Source organism: Erpetoichthys calabaricus, chromosome 2 (assembly GCF_900747795.2).
Source record: "Erpetoichthys calabaricus chromosome 2, fErpCal1.3, whole genome shotgun sequence".
Classification (NCBI taxonomy): Eukaryota; Metazoa; Chordata; class Cladistia; order Polypteriformes; family Polypteridae; genus Erpetoichthys; species Erpetoichthys calabaricus.
This window is the reverse complement of record NC_041395.2, coordinates 93,196,522-93,213,911: the sequence shown is the minus strand read 5'-3', so window position 1 is coordinate 93,213,911 and position 17,390 is coordinate 93,196,522. Positions and strand designations below refer to the sequence as shown.

General features: G+C 37.7%; 1 protein-coding gene across 1 annotated transcript in view; it reads right to left on the bottom strand.

Moving 5' to 3' along the window:
* The window catches only part of hjv (hemojuvelin BMP co-receptor), a 39,839-nt gene extending 25,142 nt beyond the window's left edge, over positions 1 to 14,697 (bottom strand). Inside the window, exon 1 of the mRNA XM_051922816.1 lies at positions 14,517 to 14,697. The gene's annotated coding sequence lies outside the window, so the exon portion shown is untranslated. The remainder of the gene's footprint in view (positions 1 to 14,516) is intronic.
* Between the last annotated feature and the right edge of the window lie 2,693 nt (positions 14,698 to 17,390).

Genomic DNA, 17,390 nt, shown 5'->3' with positions numbered 1-17,390 from the left:
ATTACCTTAAAATACTCTGAATGCTCATTATGTAATTGGTCATTGCTTCCTTTTTCTGCAGTATACAATAAAGTATGTCAAACTGAAATTCACATTTGTTCTTGTTATAGTTATTATGTATTATAAATATATTGAAAATTGTGTGGCCTGGAGCCATCAGTTTCCTCTCAATTGTATTTTACAGAGCAGCAGAGAGTACAGTATTTTACGCTGATGTCGTGTAACTTTAGAGATCTGGCTGAGTTTGCATGTTGTCGCTGGGTCAGCATGTCTGGATGGGCAAACACCATGTCTTTAAGTTCTGAGTGTTAACCTTCTTAGTTCCTCTTAATTGTCCCAGTATGAATGAGTACAAGTGTGTGAGAGTATTGAGTGGCACTCTAGTGCTAATGGGATAGGCCCCATCTGCCCTGGAACATTGTAGTAGTGGTAAATTGGACAGATGTGTAAAAATGAATGAAAGGGAGTAGTTGAAATTGAAATTGAGAAAAACACAGAAAAAAAAGCAGTTCATTCAAAGTCTCAGCACAGCCTCAGTTGACTCTCAAAAAGAAAAGACCATAGCCATTCATTTATGGATTTCTTTCGAGTGCCTTTCAGTTAAAATAAACTTATAGAACACTAGCTCAACCTGCCATTTGTCTCCTGTCCTTTATTGTTATTTGGGTAAAACTATACTAATGGTACCCATTAGGATTTCAAATCACAAAGTCATTGTGAAGATGCAGCCAGTCACCCATTTACAAAAGCTTAATCACTTGTGGATTAATTAAAAGTTCACTGTCTTAAAGGAAAGAATACATCTTAGTGGTGTACCTCATGACTGTACCTCCCATATTTGGTGCACCATCTACTTTAGACCTTTTAACTATCCATTGGACCTAAGCAGAGATTCCAGAGGAAGCTATGGTGATATCCAGTGGGTATTCCTGACCCCAGATCCTGAAACTAGTTGTGGGGATTGCCCAGAAGTAACTCTAGCGTGGGATTGAAAGCAATTCTCTACCAGGGGCTCACTGAATATGGAATTCATGGGAGTTGAGGGAGAAAGCAAATGAGAGAAAGAAAGTGAGAAATGAGAATAAAAGGAGGCACTTGGTGCTATTGATTAAGACCAGCAACTATGTTGGAAATACATTTAATGTGCCTGTTAGGTTGTTATCCTTCCTTTGTGTTTATTTTTGTATAATAAATAACCTTCTTGCTTTGGTACTATTGTCTCACTTTTAGGTTAAGGACTTGTCTATTATCATATCCAATTATTTTGGGCTGTTATCACCAAGTACATCATTTAGGTATGTGTACATCATTACTTGACATACATAATTTATCATAGCAATTCATTTAGTCTTTAGTCTGCTTCCCCTTTGTAATAAGATATTTAGTCTATTTCTAAATTCCATGCAATGAGTACGTAAAATGCAAGGAGTGAACTATCTGATTAGAATCAATCTGCTGTTTGTATATAAAGGCTGTTAATCTTTTGTAGCTCTGGGTTATTCTGCTACCTGGCCCATTCAGAACTAGTGAGGACTGTATCCAGGAGTTTACTTAATCTGTAATACCTTTTGGTGTCACCAGATAGAGCCAGCAAGCCAAGATTCCTGAAACATTATCTTTATTGTCTTGAATGTTGGAATGCATCACTTGAGAAATGTAGACTGGCATTCATTGTGTAATATAGTATTGTCACAATTGTCAGTTTTCTCTGCCTCAATTTAGCACAGTTACCATGAAATCGTCGATGCTCACCTATTCCTTGAATCTTTTCTTAGTTTATCTGGTCCCTCACAATAACAAACCTGCCAGCTTGAGCTCTTGTCTTTTGTCTAGAAGTAATAATATTAACTTTTCTAGGAGCAGTTTTAAACTTGCACTTTTTGGGTTTTGTTGATTACTTTTTACATTTAATTAAAAGGCCAAACAAATCATGTAATATGAAATAAAGGGGAAGAGACAGAGTATAGGAGTCAGGTGGAAGTTTGTTTCTTGGTGCAAACAAAATTGTCTGCACCTTAACATCAGCAAAACCAAGGAACTGGTTATAGACTTTCATTGCACCAAAAAGTCTCAATGTCCAGTCACTATCCGAAGAGTGGATGCAGAGGTGGTCCACTCTTACAACTACTTGGGGGTCCACATTAATAACAGGTTGGACTGGTCTCAGACCACAGATGAGCTATATAAGAAGGGGCAGAAGCATTTGTTCCATTGGAGACTGTGCTCCTTTAATATGGGAAGTGACATCCTTCACATCTTGTATAACTCTCTGATGGCCAGTGTGATTTTCTACGCTGTGGTGTGCTGAGGTGGTAACATCATTTCAAGAGAGGCCCACCAAATCAACAGGCTAATTAAAAAAGCAGCCTCAGTTCTAGGATTCACTCATGACCGCTGGAGGTCATAGCAAAGGGGAGGATTGAAATAAACTGAGTGCCATTATGAGCAATGCTGCACATCCTCTTATTGACACACTGACACTGAGGACTTTCAGCCAATGAATTACTCAACAGATATGTATTAAGAAACGCTCTGGGGCTCCTTTATACCAACAGTAATATGTTTGCATAAAGCCTCACTGGTGCTGTGACAGCTAAGTCAAAACTTTTATTTCTTTTCATTTTCTTGCTGTATAGTCATTCTGGTGTGTATTTATTTATTTATTTATTTATGAACTTACTTACTTATCTACATATTTATGTTTTTATTTGTTTAAAGAGCTTCTGTAAAAAGCCAAATTTCCCCTTGGGAACAATAAAGCTCTATCTAATTGAAAATCACTGCCACCATTCATATACAATGTCATCCATGTGTATACTGCAGTACAGTTATACAAACATATTCCATCTAGAAAACAAATTCAACTCAGTGCTATTCTAAACTGTAATCATAATTTTAGTGCACTGATTATAACTCAAAATTAAGTTAAACTTATAAGCATTTTTCTCTGTGTCACAAAATATACACTAAATTAAGGCAAGAATTTCTAAACATATATCTGTGATGTACTGCAATAGACTGGTGTCCCACCAAGGGTCAGGCCCTGTCTTGTGTGTGATACTCCTGAGTTAGTTAACCCTAACACTAACCCTGACCATGAAGTGAATTAAACAACTTTAATATTGTGTTATGTCATTTTTCATTGAATTAAATTCACTTATTTTTTATAGAGCATTTTCTCTGAGTAGAGGTTCAGAGCATATGCTCAAATTTATAGCTAAAATGCATTGACAGCAAATTATGAAACTAAATTGAAATGATGTTTTAGTGAGCAGCAAGTATAATCAGTAATTGGTATGTCACTTTGATATTTGCTTAAGCAAATACGTATATATATTGTGATGGACGGCTGGCAGCTCAACCCGGCCAGCACACCCAAAGAGTGGAAGGATCGGGGAAGGCAGCTACTTTGGGACACTGCATCCCCCAGGACACTAGATGGTGATTTCCCTATAGCATAGAGGTGCCCCCGATTCCCGCAGGGCACTATGGAATATGAAGTTTGGCTTCACAGCCATACTGGGTACCGTGGGTGCCACCAGGAGACACTGCAGGGAGACAGGGGGATTTTGGCTTCCTGTATAGCCCGGAAGTACTCTCAAGTCATGGGGATGGAAGCCCTGAAGTACTTCCGGGCTGAAGAAAACTAAAGCCCTCCATCTGTTCTTCCTCCCATTTGCCAGCACTTCCAGGTCGGGCACTATATTAAGGACTGCTGTGAACCCAGCAACCGAGCCAGAGTTGGGAGGTAGTTGACACAGCTTGCTGGGAGGTGTGGAGGAGGTTATATTGTGAAGAATTGTGTTGGTATCAATTTACCTGTGTTTATTGTGGCTGGGGTGCTTTAAAGGCACTATATACGGAAGAAATAATTAAAAAGAATAATTCTTGGTGCCCTTTAGTGTCACAATATATTTATAGAGTAAGAAAGAGCTGGGTGGGTAGACAAGACAGTGACAATGAAAAGAGGTTTAGGTACCAACCTAGTAGCCCTGTTTAATAAAACAACTGAAAAGACAGCCAATAAGAGCTCAAAAAAATAAAAAAGATTATATTTCTTTATAGATAATAATTTCTTGCCTACAATTAAATCTTGCAAGTATGATGCTATTGTTATTTCCGACCATGCCCCTCTGATCTTGGCGCTGAAATCATTATGCCCCACACACTCATCTTGCAGATGGCGTCTTAACCCACTTCTATCAGCAGACAAGAACTGTACAGAATTTATATCAAAACAAATCAGTTTCTTTCTAGAGGCAAATACATCCTCGTAGGTCTCTGCAGGAATACTCTGGGAAACCCGAAAGGCCTTCTTAAGAGGACAGATTATTTCATATCTTTCCCACAGAAATAAATTAGAAACCAAGAAGGTATCAGAGCTAATCAGTGAAATTACTAGAATAGATCAAGAACATGCCAGGTGTCCAAGTGAGGCTCTTCATAGGAAAAGGCAGGCTCTGCATTCAGAGCTCAACCTCTTAACAGCTAAAGAAACTGAACAACTCACCTTTAAATCAAGACATCATTACTATGAACACGGAGAGAAAGCTAATAAGCTCTTGGCTCAACAAATCCACAAGCAAGAAGTTCGCAATGCAATCCCAGCAATCACCAACACGAATGGAGATAAAATCATTAACCATAAAAATATAATGCACACATTTAGAGTCTACTATAGATCCTTATATTCTACTGAGTTTAAAGAAGACAAGACACAATCTAATGTATTTCTGGATGCGTTACAGATACCACAAATAGATACTTTTAATGCAGAGGAATTGGATAAACCTCTGGCGCTATCAGAATTACTAGATGCTATAAAGTCACTTCAGAGTGGGAAAGCAGCAGGCCCTGATGGCTACCCTGTCGAAACTTTATAAGAAATTCTGCACTCAGCTAGCTCCCCTCTTATTACCAACATATACAGAATGTAGAGACAATCAAATTCTACCTCAAACTTTTCGCCAAGCATTAATCATCGTCTTTCCTAAACAAAAAAAGGACTTATTACAATGTGCATCATACAGACCAATTTCACTTCTGAATAATGATGTTAAGATACTCTCCAAAGTCCTAGCTAGAAGGATGGAGAAAGTGCTGCCTTCGGTAATATCACAAGATAAAACTGGATTTATTAAAGGCTGACACTTAGCTTCCAATCTTCGACACCTGTTTAATATAATATATTCACCAGCAAAGTCAAACACCCCAGAGATATTATTATCGTTGGATGCAGAAAAAGCATTTGATATGATTGAATGGAACTACCTTTTCACTACATTAGAGAAATTTGGGTTTGGCCCGAACATTTGTGCATGGATCAAACTATTGTATACCAATCCAGAAGCTTCAGTTTGTATTAACAGCATTTGTTCAGACTACTTTAAACTAGAACGTGGTACCAGACAAGGATGCCCCTTGTCACCACTGCTATTTGCAATCGCCATTGAACGACTGGCAGTTCACTGTAGAAATGCTGATCAGATAAAGGGGATTATCAGAGAATAACAGAACAGAAAATTTCTCCTTATGCAGATGATATGGTACTGTATATATCAGACTCACAAAATACTGTGCCTACAGTCTTAGCAGCACTTACAGAATTTCAAAAGATATCTGGTCTCAGAATTAATTTGAATAAAAGTGTGCTCTTTCCAATGAATTCTCAAGCATACAATATTAGATTGAACACCTTCCCTTTTATCATTGCAGATCAGTTTAAATACCTAGGGGTAAATATCACAAGTAAACATAAAGCTCTTTGTCAACAAAATTTTGCTGTCTGTATGAAAAATATTAAACCAGAATTGCATAGATGGTCAACCCTTCATCTCACTCTAGCTGGAAGAATTAACGTTGTTAAGATGAATGTCCTTCCTAAGCTTCTCTTTTTATTTCAAAACATTCCAATATACAGTACATCAATAAATCATTTTTTAAGCAATTAGATTCAACCATAACCTCATTTATTTGGAACTTAAAACATCCACGTATTCAGAGAGCGACCCTACAAAGACCTAAGGCAGAAGGTGGCATGGCTCTACCCAACTTTCAGTTTTATTACTAGGCAGCAAACATGCAAGCTAAAACAACCTGGACATGGACACAAATAGATGAACATATGTACACAGGCTTGGTGCGCAATAGAAATAAAATCCTGCAGTTCTTTTTATTCCCTGCTTTGTGCCCCTATTAATACAAATTATCACCAATATACTAATAACCCAATTGTGCTTCACTAACTCAGAATATGGAACCAATGTAGAAAGCATTTTAAGATGGAGAATCTTTTATCTGTGGCACCTCTGCATGAGAACCACCTTTTTCAACCCTTGCAAACATATGCAGTTTTTAATATCTGGAAAACATTTGGGATTAAATTACTTAGAGATCTTTATACAGACAACATCTTTGCATCCTATGAACAATTACATTCCAAATTTAACTTTCCAGCAACACATTTCTTTCACTATCTTCAAATTAGAAACTTTGTTAAACAGAACCTGCCCGATTTTCCTCATCTCCCACCTTCCTCTATGCTGGAAAAAAAATTGCTCAGTTTCGAGGACTCAGACAGCATTTCTGCAATATATAAAATTATTTTACAGTCCCTCCCTTTCAAAGATCTAAGAGGACAATGAGAAAAGGATCTCTCACTCAACATATCAGAAAAGGAGTGGAAGGGAGCAATGCAGAGAATTCACTCAAGCTCCATATGCGTAAAGCATAAAATTATTCAACTCAAAATTATATATCGAGCACATCTGTCTCATTTAAAATTGTCCAAAATGTTTCCAGGGCAAGATCCAACCTGCGAATGCTGCAATCAAGTTCAAGACTCACTGGGTCACATGTTTTGGGCTGGCACCAAATTAACACCATTCTGGACAAAAATTTTTATGTGCCTTTCAGACAGCCTTGGTGTCACAATCCCTCCTAACTCATTAACAGCTGTGTTTGGTGTCCTTCCAGATGGGCTTAAAGTGGAGAAGGACAAACAAACTGTGATTCCCTTCACCACACTATTGGCACGTAGACTTATTTTGCTAAACTGGAAGAATCCTAACTCTCCTCTTTTAAGTCAGTGGGTAACTGATGTTTTATATTATTTGAAATTGGAAAAAATCTAATTCTTACTTAGAGAGATCTGTGCAGAACTTTTTCAAAACCTGGCAGGATCTAATCAATAATATTTTAGAATAAGCTCTTAAAACACTGAGGAAGCAATTCTCTTCCCATTTCTTTTTCTTCTCAATGTATCTTTATCCGCCTATTAAACTCATCAATTTATTTATTTTTACAAGCTTTAAGTTTTACTCCGTTGGCCATGCTCTCTTTCTCTTGGGTGGGAGTTGATTTGTTTTCAATCCTATTTTTTGTAAAAATTGATCTATTTATGTGGAATGATTACAATAAAATCAATAAAATTAAAAAAAAAGATTATGGCTCATGGCTAGTTGATTTTGTTAATCCTATGAACTCTGTACTCTGTGTGCTGTATAATAAGGAGCTCTTGTTATATTCTGAGGATTAGAAGGGGCGAGGTTTCTCTGGCATAGTCAGCAGGATTGCTGAACAGGTAGACTTGGTTCAATGAATGGCCAAACAAGTGGGCCTCTTAAAAAATATAAATATACAGTATATATGAAGTATTAGAGGCACAGCTCAGGGAAAAAGTTTGTAAATATATAAATTGGTTTATATTTATATATATATATATATATATATATATATATATATATATATATATATATATATATATATATATATATATATATATATATATACAGTATATATACTGTATATGTATATATTGTGAGGGAGGATTGGCTGGAACACCTCCACAATGGAAGGGCTGGGGGAGAGAGTTTGCATAGGGCTTTATCTTCCCCACATCCCTAGATGGCAGTCCCCCAGGGCTGCAACAGTGCCATAGATTCCCATAGGACATAGAGGAACTTGGAGTTTGCTGACTCCCTGTTGGGTTCCATCTGTGCTGTCAGGGAGTGTTGCAGGGACCAGAGAGCCCTGCTTAATTGTACTATACTATATGAACTGTTAAAAAGACCCTTTTGAAAAGTAAAAATAGAAAGACAAACTACAAAATACAATTACAGCTGAAGGTCAGGTGAAAAATCTTTTCTATATCCACACACCTGCTGGAATATTCTGGTTACAGACAGAATGGCCATAAATTCAATTATGTAGAGCTGATCTTGTAAATAATACTTGAATAAGATGATCAAAGGGCAGCTACCACACCAAACTGCTGCTGTATATTTGTCTTCAACATCTGACTGCTGTCTTGTTGGAAATCATCAAGCCGTTTAGCCTTTTAGCCCCTCCAGACTTACTCATGTTCCAGTTGTAACAGAGACTCTTCTTTTAATGATGATAATATGCTCTTTGTTTTTATGGTTTCTTGTATGTTTAGATATAAACCAACATTATAAGTCAATCTGCTATTTTTCTCTAATGTTACAATGTTTTGCCCTTTGCTGCTTGTTTTGAGGTGTGTAGATATTTTATGGGCTAGCATTAAAGTCTTTCCTCCGGAAACATACAGATGTGATATATTTAATGACTGGGTACTGCATAAGAAAAGCAGAACAGTTTCAAAACACTTAATGGTATAGAAATGGATACCAAAGTGTAAAGGCTGGAAATAAAACACTGCATGTCTTTGAAGTATGAAATATGAGATGAAGGCAATGGAGCACCTTTCTGCATAGCATGTTAGAGTCCCTTGGGGAAACGTACTTAGTTGCTAGGAGGACATAATTCTAACTCTTTTAGAGAGACTCCAGCTTCCAACATTTACCCCATTGAGATCAATGCTTACTTGAGAGACGTGATTCTATTGTTGCCTCACTGATTCTGTGTCCTGTGTTTGACAGCAAGCAAGCATTCCTCCTTCTGGTTCCTCTTCTAATCTATATGTAATGTTAAAGCATCTGTAAGACCATGAAAAGTAAGCTATGAACACTTGTTTCATAAATGTATTCTATTAATGTATTTAACTATTTTTTCTAACCCAAACTCTGATTGTGTTAGGGACATTACTGTCACATGTACAGGGTACAGTAAACTTTTAATTACATGTGTTATTCAATATGTAACACATTGGCCATGATTAGTGAGTATAACTATCATACTTCTGCAGTGAGCTGGCTCCCTGCCCGGGATTTGTTCCTGCCTTGTGCCCTGTGTTGGCTGGGATTGGCTCCAGCAGACCCCCGTGACCCTGTATTAGGATATAGCAGGTTGGACAATGACTGAATGACTGACTGACTATCATACTTGAAAACCCCACTGTCCTTACCTGAAATAAGTATCTTTTCAAGAAAGTAGAGATATATGTTACAAAACAAATTGGCACCAATGATAACTAACCACTGTATAGGATTATGGAAGATCCCTCCTTCATTAACAGACTGCATACCTGTAATGTGGCAGAGCAATAGCTAAGAGAATGGGCTCACCCTTGTCACCATCTGGTCACCGGAGCTGGCATTGCCCCGTTGTCCGCATGGGCTTTCTGTTGTTAGTAAAATGTTTAGCAATTCTAAAAAATGATCACCACTGGGGGCACTACCCAATGAATTTACGTGGACTTTACCCGAGTACTCTTCTACAGCACATTCCAATTGTGTACATCTGTGTGTCCCCTGTGGACAGTGAACTAAAGTCAACATATGAATCAAAATGTGAGAAAGACAACTGAAAAGCATATTTCAAAAACTTTCTCTATACAGTAATAGCAACTGAGAAAAAGAAAGGCAAGTTTGTTTTGTTTTGTCTTTGTGACGGAGTTTTGCAAATGACTATAAACAAAATACAATTAATGATCTTATGCTTTATAAATATATACCAAGAAGATGAGATGAAAGTCTGGTCCTCACAACCATGTCTAGCACACAATTTACACCCAGCATACAATGCATTAAAACTAAGCTTGTGTTCTCCTGGCTAGATATGGATCAAACCTTCTCAGGGCCACTGCATGATGGACACACAACCTGTTTGTACAAATTATTTGTCTGTCTGTCCACAGCATGTCTGTGAGCATCAGAGCCACAGACAACCTAATAGAGCTAATAAAGTTAAAGTTAAGTCACCAGGGTGTCCTATCCGCGATAAGACAGGAGAATGATAGGTGGAGTAGGATATGAGGTGGTGAGGAGCTGTGGCTGCTGGTGAAATTAAACCACCTTAAAGTTATAAAGTAAAAGCATTTAAAGCCTATACCTTCATCCAATATTTTTATGAAAGTTCCATTTCTGACACACCTACTTTCAGACTGAGCTACAGAAGCCAAAACACAGGTAACATCACACATTAAAAACTGAGAAAATAAACTGCTGCAGAGGTGGGGTGGCAGGGTGGTGCAGTGATTTGTCCTGATGGCTCATAAATCCTGGAACTTTGGCTTTGAATATCAGAATGAATTTTGCACATTATCCCAGTGGCTGTGTGGGCTTTGCTCTGAATACTCCAGTTTTCTTCCCAAATCTTAAACACGTATGTGTCAAGTGTCACACACATGTGAATAGGGGAATTACCTATTGTAATTCCAATCTGGGGCATGAGAGAGCACTTTAATTTACATCTACTGCAGATTGGAGGCTCCAAGACTTGTCTATGTAAATAAAATGTATTATTATTATTGTTGTTGTTGTTGATCCGTAAGGGCCCGCCTACTTCTGCAAGAAGCCCCTCCTCTTCCAGGAAAGAATCTTTATAATGGCCAAGACTCTACATGATGGACTGGCACCCAGTCTGGCATTGGTTTCTGCCATCCAATCAGAGCTGTTAGGATAGCCTCAGCTCCTTATAATGCCAATTTATGAAGTGAATTGAGAGAATTATGTTCTGTTCCAGAAGGACCAGTGTACTAATAGCTACAGTGGAACTGTCTGAATTTTAACTCTGGATGATGCAAAGGGCAGATGTACTTGTCAGCCCATTGCTCTTGTCTGCCCCTTATAGGTTTTGTTGCGAGCCCTCTTGAACTATTGACTTCTTTCCTGTTGGCCCATTCGTTGTTATGGACCTTGAGCTCCTGTGTCTATGATTAGAATTTACAAAGTGCAGAAAATATGGTTCAAACCATAACCAGACCACAATGTAACACTTTTAATACAAATGACATTTTTAAAGCCAGCTATTCCAGTTCAGGCTTGTATGGGGTCAGAGACTATCCCAGAAAAATGGACTACCAGCCCATCACAGATGCCATTTACATATACCCCTACAAATCACTCTCACAATGGGTCAATTTTGAATCACATTTTCACCTAACCTGCACACTTCTGGGAATGTGGGTGGAAAAATGGAGCATCTGTATAAATATGGGGAGAATGTGTATATGCCAGGATTGCGTGCAGATCTGTGATGAAACAGCAATGACCACTACGTTGCCGTGACCAGAACACCTCTACCATAAAATGGTAGACTTGTTTTTGACAAACCTAATAAAACCCCTTACATAGCAAGAATACATAGTTTTTCCATTATATGTGTAATGATTTATGCATTAAATCATAAATATTGAAAATTAAAGAAGGTGTTTCATAGCCTGAAGCAATAGCACAAATGTAAAGAATACCACAAACTCTATGTACTCATTATTTTGCTTTGTTACCCAAACAATGTTGTGAATGTTTTTATTTGGATACTAAAGAGAGGCTGCAATACTTCAAATTAAATTCCTTTCAAAATGTTAGATTTGAAACTTTAGCAGGTTTGAAACTTTAAAGGCCACCTCATGACAAAGACCTAGGAATCATTGTGGAGTCATCACTATCTTCATCCAGACAGTGTACAGAAGTACATGGAGCTGCTGAAAAGGCTGCCACTCTCGGCGGCGCCTGAGTCATTCTAATTGTAACCAAGTGACCAGGATGTTAAGTTTTATATCAGGTGTGTCAAGGGGAATCCAGGGAGGTTATGTTTAAGTTTCACACTTGGAGTACTGTGTCCAGATTTGGTCTCCATATTACAAAAAATATAGAGCAGTGCTGGAGAAAGTTCAGAAAAGTATGACTTGACTTATTCTAGGACTAAGAGGTATAAGATACGAGTAACAATTAAAGGAGTTGAACCTTTTCAGTGCAAGGAGATTAGGAAGTTGGGTTGGGAGCATGTGCTGATAGCTTGTTGCCGCACCCACCACACAACAATCCCCCTGGAGTGGGACCCGAGTGCAGCAGATGACACCTCGGCATCACACTGGAACAATGTGAGATTTTTTACGGTAGCCAATCCTGCTAGCAACTCCCAAGTTTTCCCTGTAAGTTAGAGGTCCTGCTTGTGACATGATCAAAGTGTTTAAAATTATGAAGTGAATTAGTAGAGTAGGTCCCAGTTGTTACTTAAAAAAAATCTGCATCAAGAAATGGGGACATGGCTGGAAACTTGTTCAGGGTAGATTTCATACAAAAGTTAGAAGTCAAGCAAAATGACACCCTAATACAAAAGTTAGAAAGTTTTTCCTTACACAAAGAACAATACAAACATGGAATTAATTACCAAGTACAGTGAGAGAGACTAGGACTTTAGGATCTTCAGATCTCAGCTTGATGTTATTTTGGACAATCTGGGTGAACATTATAGACCAGGGGTGGGCAATGTCGGTCCTGGAGAGTCGCAGTGGCTACAGGTTTTTGTTCCAGCACAGTTTCTTAATGAGAAGTCAATTACTGCTGATGAAGAAGCACTTAATGCTGAAGTGACAATTTGATGCTTCATTTTAGTGGTCTCACTTGCTAAGGTTCCCCACCCTTAACTGCTTATTTCAATCTTAAACAGCTGCATTCACTGTTTTAATGGCTCCTTATTAGCAATAAGATGTAAATGACAAAGCAGTCAGCAGTTCTAGCTTGTTTTGATTTACATCTCTGTGTTTTCACCATGCACTGTTTGATTGAAAATTATCCATTTTAGGCTTTAAATCATTTGGAAGAGATCTTTGGAAAGGAAAAAATCTACGATATAAGAACCTTACATTGCAGACTAACAAGACATAAAATTAAATAAGGTCTGAGATTGGCAAAGATTGATTTCTAATTGAGCAATTGGGTTGGAATGAAAACTTGTAGACACTGTGGCTCTCCAGGACCAATGATGCCCACCTCTGGGATAGACAAGCTTGTTGGGCCGAGTAGTCTGTTATCGTCACAATTTATTAAAGTTGTAAAACTCTGAAGGGCTGCTATGACCGCTGATTAGACTTTTGTTTCTGTTTAGGACCAGCAACTATTTTATAATTATTACCTAATCTAAAGATGTAAAAAAACAGATGTCAAAGTTAGTAGATCTGACGCAAATAAGCAGAAATCATTTTCTTTTGCTAAAGAAAAACTGTACTAAATAAAATAGTAAAGAAATTAGAGCAAGCCAATTGCTTTAATCATTGCAGTTTGAAACTCAAGAAATACAACTTATTGAATAAAAAAATATTATTCGACCATGGATGCTAATTCTTTTAACAACTTTGGTATCAATTTACTTTTTCGCTAGAGAGATGTGCACGTAGAAGACAACTGTAAAGGAATATGTTACTTTATACTGACCTTTAGAACATCAGAGCCCAGTAGAAGGCCAGTCCATGAGTCAGCCTTTATTGTTCCTAACAAGGTTCAAAGGCCAGCACATGACAAAGTACTTTCTAAAACAATTAGCCATATGAGACAGTTGCACTCTGCAAAACGTCTCTTGGCATTCCACATGGCGAGTGGTGCTCTTAAATCATCAGGCTTCTTATATTACAATCAAAGGGCTTCACAGAGATATTTAGCATCGGCTCTCAATGGCACTGGACAGAGTAGTTCAAAAAACACTGAAACATGTTGAAATTGTCCTTTTTATTACTCTGTATCTTTAATAATTTAGAAGAACAATATGGCATAATGCATTATTACACAACAGTGAACAGAGAAGCAGAATGAGAACACAGTATATAGTCCAATACCTGATACCCACAATGCACATTATCAGCTAACAAATTCTGTATAAATCAGCAAATAATACAGCTGTGGCTTGAGACTGAAATTACACGGAGCAGATTAATTCAGCATACAACATAAGCAGTAGGCCTCAATGGCAAACATTTGGTGCTCACAATAAGCATTGCTTTTTAACATATTGACAGGCTAGATGTTGCCAAAATTAACTGACTAATGTAAGGCCTATAGCACAAAAGTCAAGAATGGAGCTAAATATGGATAAATGGCAGGAGAAAAAGTCAAAAATATCAAGGCAGCACAATGCTAACAAGGTGCATAGTATGATTCCAAAAGTCATAATAAATCAAGCAATTCACACAAACACAAAGTAAGTTGGATCAAACTATAATAAACTTTCCATATCTCATCCTAGTCTTGACTGGCTTACACATGTGAAACTGCTTATCTTCTCAATATAAATGCTTGGCACACTTCCCTCCTGTTACTCAGCTAACTCCTAGAGAAATGATACTAATTTTAACAAAGCATTTGAACTTTTTTGCTCACCTGCCAGGACTGAATATCAACGCATGTACGCCAGAGTTTGTCGTCTCCTTAATGTGAAACTTCAGTTTTCCTGCTGCCTGCTGTATGTGACTGTGGATTCCCTACAAGTCACCCGGGTGAGTGTGTTTCAGTGAGAGGGTAGGAAGTATTGAGCTATGTCAGATATTAACTCCCCCACCACCAGCACCTCTACCATCTGTGTCAAATGGCAGATGAGTGTGATTTTCTGCAGTGGGTCTCCGCTGAAGAGATAAATCAGACACTCTAGACACCTGTTCCAATGCTTGCCAAGCCCTTCAGACATGAACATATGCAGAGGGGTTGGTAGCAGCTATAAAAAGATGGGAAATGCAACCTGTTCAGTCACAAACCTGTTGCTTGGCTGTTTCCCTGCCTCCTACTATTCTGAGCAATGCAGAGTTAAACAGATTCAGCAGGGTTTACAGCTGCATCTGTGCTCTGCTAAAATTACCTCCTCGGAATGGCCACTGTTGTCAAGAAGGCCATCTTCTATGTCTGAACTGTTACATAGCCCTCAGGCTGATATTTTGTGTTTGACATTGTGGTATTCTGTGAGTTAATATATCAAATTTTCAGCTTCACCTGTCAAGTTCTATATTATCTCACGTTTGGACCATCTTTATGCACCTAATTAATAAATATTTTAGATATAGTTTAATGCAAATTATCTTTGTAGCTCTGGTCACTTAGTAAATGTTACATAAAATGCTTTAATTGCATAATCATTATGTGTGAACTTCTGACTGATCTCATTTCCAATGACTATAGCAAAATGTTTTCCATTCATCAACTGTAAACTGTGGGAGTGGAGACCTTCCAGAATGCCAACACATAAACTGTTTCAGGAATATTTTCATGGCCAAGTTATTGTGTTTGTTTAATAGTTAATTGTAAGGGTCCAACACGTATTATTACAAGCAGAAAGTGTGAGCAGCTAGGAGAGTTGTCATCTTGTTTGTATACAAGTTCCCAATATAGTTCTTGTAACAATAGCTGGGATCTCAGCATGTTTTTTAAAACAGAAATACAGTAATTTCAGCCATATCCTCTTACATAATTCATTTATTTATGTAAAGGGTTTCTGCAAGAAGCCAGATTTCCCCCTCGGGACAAATAAAATCTATCTATCTATCTATCTATCTATCTATCTATCTATCTATCTATCATGTAGTGTCTTTCATATCTATCTATCTATCTATCTATCTATCTATCTATCTATCTATCTATCTATCTATCTATCTATCTATCATATAGTGCCTTTCATATCTATCTATCATATAGTGTCTTTCATATCTATCTATCTATCTATCTATCTATCTATCTATCTATCTATCTATCTATCTATCTATCTCTCTATCTATCTATCATATAGTGCCTTTCATATCTATCTATCTATCATATAGTGTCTTTCATATCTATCTATCTATCTATCTATCTATCTATCTATCTATCTATCTATCTATCTATCTATCTATCTATCTATCTATCTATCTAGGTGCCTTTTAGTGCTCCAGTTGCTGAGTTCTTTCATTTCAGCCCTTCTCTGGCCTCATCCCTTCTTTATAGAGCCTCAGTGACACCTGACCAGAAGTGGTGACCCTCCAGCATCTGACCTTGTGGAGTGTGTCAGACTCCTTTGCACATCTGACATCCTGGGGAATGTCCTTCTCTCCTGAAAACAGAGAAGAGCATGCTTTGAGGCATCTGGAATTCCCCGCCTTTATATTCAGGGCTTTTCTTATGCCGCATTTTAGCATTATGAGGACCACAACCGGTCTTGGGTGCTAAGCAGGATTTAACCCTCTACAGCAGTCGATTTGTAGTGTACTTCACACAATCAGAGGCAATTCAGAGTCATAGATAAGTTCCCACACATGTCTTTGGTACATGGGAAAAAACCAGTGTACCCAGAGAAATACTCATACAGACTCACAGAGAACAGGCAAAATTCACACAGACAACAGCTAGACAGATTTCAAACCCAACCCAACCCAAACCCTTGGAGCTGTGAGGCAGGAGTGCTTACCAAAGTGACCCTATTTACTAGGCAGAAGATGGAACAATGGTATATTATATTGTGCTTATTATTTTTTAGAAATTGAATAACACAGGACCAGTGGTTGTTTAAAAATTTTCCTATATTGTATATTAAGTCTATTCTTTTTTATGTCTTATTTTCAAAACCAGAACATTACAATGGCATTCTACACAATCAAACTTAAAATAATAACATAACCATCCACTTTGAAATACATAAAAAGAAAACAAAGGAAAAATAGAAATACAAAGGAAAAAAAGACTCTATTCTATTTCATGAGGTCATAACATTGTCTGACAGGGCCACTGCTTAGCCTGGCAGCACTAGGTGCCAGGCAAGAAACAACCCTGGGTGCTCTGCCAGTCACTAAAAAGGCTCAATCCAAAAACACACCTTCACTCACACACACATGCTGTACGTAAGATTTAGAATTGCCAATTAACCTAGTTTCTGTGTCTTTTGGGGATATAGGTAGGCAGGATGTGGGGTAATGATTAAGACTTTGCCAGTGTTTCTCAAACTCGGTCCTGGGGACCCCCTGTGACTTCAGGTTTTTGTTCCAAACAGATTCCTAATCAGTGACAACACCTGATAGCACTGATCTCATTTAATTAGCTGGCATTCATTTTTATTTTATTCTACATTCAGAAAAGCACAGCAGCATGATTTTTACATTTATAAGACATTTATAAAATTTCTGCTTATGCTATAGATTTAAATGCTTAACTTTCTTTTGTTGATTTCATTATACTTTGCCTTCTCTGTGTAGTTTTCCCCCCTTCGTTGTATCTTAATAATGACAACTGAAAATGAGC